Here is a 3272-nt window from a genome sequence, read left to right as displayed (position 1 = left end):
ATATGGATGAGAGATAGACTTTGTTTCAGTGAAAGGTACCGGATAAGTTATATGGATGAGAGATAGACTTTGTTTCAGTCAAAGGTACCGGGTATGTTATATGGATGAGATATAGACTTTGTTTCAGTCAAAGGTACTGGATCACTGAAAACCACACCACTAAAAAGGAAAGTCTGCCTTACAGTGGCCCCGGCCATTCCCTCAACTAGTCAGGGCATGTGAAACTGAAGGTGAAAGTCTGGTATGGAGCATCGTGTCAGCAATGTGTCACGTGTAGTAACCTAATCTGATTGTCCACTATGTGGTTCATGGTTTGGTGTAGATATCAGACACAGATGGTAACACATTCCTCCTGGGTTACAGAATTGTTAAATTGTTTAGCAAGACCGAGACCCAGAAGTGGAAGCCACGGGCGAAGTGTAAGCTACCGCAACATATCTACAACTTTTCAAACGAATATCTCAAAGAATTCCGCTAATTTACTGTTTGTTATTTTCAGTAGCCGGAGAGGTCCCGCATGAAATGGTTTCCTTTCGTCTCGTTGCAGCTAACAATTCATACAAGGAACCACGTAATATCTGCTGTGTGATTAGCCTACATTAATCTGACGCTCAGTATAATCAATAATATTACCATAAACACATTTTGAATTACATATAAATACAAAGTTAAATTTATTCTGTTTTGCTCTATACTTGTGGGTGTATTGGGTAACTCCGAAGGTAGGGGCGTAAAGAATCCATCTTGAATACTAACTACATGTAAATGGTTTGACCCTTGTCTACCGTGGCTGCAGTCTAGAGCCTACCTACAGTGCCACTCATCCATGTTTGTATTTGTGATGATCACACGCTAAAGGGAAGTGCATCTTTAAACTTTGTTTAGTGGTTTAAGTTGTAAACAATTAAATGTGTAAAACTGCAATTTATCCCCTAAACCCAGACTTCCGTTAACAATTTCACGAGAAAGATGTTTGAGGTATGAGAAAAAGTCGCACGGGAAAACTCATGCGAAGTGTCAGAGTGACCCTACTGTCACAGGGGAGGGGGTGGGGTGGGGTGTGCTTCCGTCTCATTCTAACAGTAAATGTGGTAATGATAGCGCGTGATGGACGGAGGGCAGATGTGGCGACGTGCCTGATACGATGACAATTTCCCAAGAACGAGATTAATTAAGGAATTATTCCTGTGTGAAGTCCTGTCAGTTTGTCACTCTGTCCCCCAAAAGTAAACAGACGCAAGCTATTGACCTCCCCTGCACTGGCAATAACGTCGCTTAGCCATTATGTCAAGGTCCATTGACGTCAGATATCGCTGACAAAGTCGCCCTCGTGGATACTGTGCTCATTATTGACCATTGGTCATTGACATTAAGTAGCAATTAGTAACTTTTGACCACAGGAGAAGTGCCAGTAATAAATAACTCACCACGGGTTGGTTTTATTACACCTGTTTAGGGCTGGCTATTTCTATCGCTGGGAATGTAACGTTAATTTGAAAAGAAGGCGCGCATGTCGGAGGTTCTGATTGTCTTTAATATTGAAAACTATGCTTGTTCGGGGCTGCAGAGAGTTTCTATGTTTGAACATGTGTATTCATAGAGTCGTTAACTATATTGCAGTGTTATTGGATTTGATTTAGCGGTCCGTCTGGGTATCCAGATTCAGGTCTGCCCACTTTAACAGTTAACAGCAGATAATGGATTATTAACATTTTGATGGCTCTTGCATACATATGAACCTCGAATGTCATTATGGACACGAGAGCTGACCATCAAATGGACACGAGTCACTGACCCCGCATGGCAGAATTCCAATATCGATAAGTTGGTTTCTAATTAATCTGTTATAATGTTTGTTTGCAAAATGGGCTTGAAATTGTCGATTATGAGCCACCTGTTATGATATTCGTGATGTTTGGCACTTTTATAGGCTGCCAAAACCAACTGTCCATCTTCAGTGTCAGCTGGAATGTGTCATGTGTGATTATATCTACCAGACCTACCCGTTAGATTCATGAGAACTGGATGGCCATAGTATAACGGGTGGAGCGTTGGTGTGGAACAGGTGTGGTCAATCGGTCAGTTAACTATACAATTGAACCCAAGTTTAATCACATATTAAAAGGAAATTTATATTATTTCAAAATGATATGCACATTTTTCCGCGAGTTACTTAACAAACTTAATAATATCAGTTGCGCCCCAAATGTGATAATGTCAATTGCCCCAAGAGACGAGAAGATTAACATTATTCAAGTAAACAAAACATGTAACATGTTATATTTGGAATTACACTTTCTTAGTAAACTACAGATTCTAGTACTTTTGGGGGGTTGAGTCTGTACTTTACTAAGAAAGTGTAATCCCAAATATAACATGTTACATTTGACCACTTTCTAAAATGGCATTGTGTATTTTCATAAACAAAACATGTTCTTGTGGTTATGTAGTTTTTACTGATGCCTTACACTAAATCAGACTGAAAGTAGTTTGGACAGAAAGCGTTATTTACATAGTTTTCATAACAATACTATTTCCCATCACTTAAATACATTACATGACAAGTTATTTAGGGGGTCGAAAATTGGGATATATTGGTTTAACTAAATATTTGAGGCGTTCGCTGAAGATACATGTATGTCAAAAGAGATTTGTTTATGAGAATATACTACTACTACTAATAATAATGAGTGAATTTGTAACGAGCCAAACTCCACGCCAGCTGGTATGCTCATGGCGCTACAAGTAAAGTTATTTGGGTGAGAGTCTAGACAAAGTACGCTGTGAGATCGTAAAAAAAGACATGCGTTTATTAGAATATACTTTTCGAGATCATAAAAAGACATGCGGTTATTAGAATATACTCTGACAGATCATAAAGAAACACTTGAGTTTATCAGAATATGCTCTGTGAGGGGATACATAAAACACATGCGTTTATTAGAATATACTCTGTGAGATCATAAAAAGCACATGTGTTTACCAGAATATACTCTGTGAGATCATAAAAAGACACATGCGTTTATTAGAATATACTCTGTGAGATCATAAAAAGACACATGCGTTTATTAGAATATACTCAGTGAGATCATAAAAAGACATGCATTTATCAGAATATACTCTGTGAGATCATAAAAAAACACTCGTGTTTATCAGAATATACTCTGACAGATCATAAAAAAACACTTGAGTTTATCAGAATATACTCTGTGAGGTGATACATAAAACACATGCGCTTATTAGAATATGCTCTGTGAGATCATAAAAAAGAC

The sequence above is a fragment of the Haliotis rubra genome, unplaced genomic scaffold (genome assembly GCF_003918875.1).
Source record: "Haliotis rubra isolate DU_JTF1 unplaced genomic scaffold, ASM391887v1 Scf869, whole genome shotgun sequence".
NCBI classification, from domain to species: domain Eukaryota; kingdom Metazoa; phylum Mollusca; class Gastropoda; order Lepetellida; family Haliotidae; genus Haliotis; species Haliotis rubra.
This window is presented reverse-complemented; position numbering follows the sequence as displayed.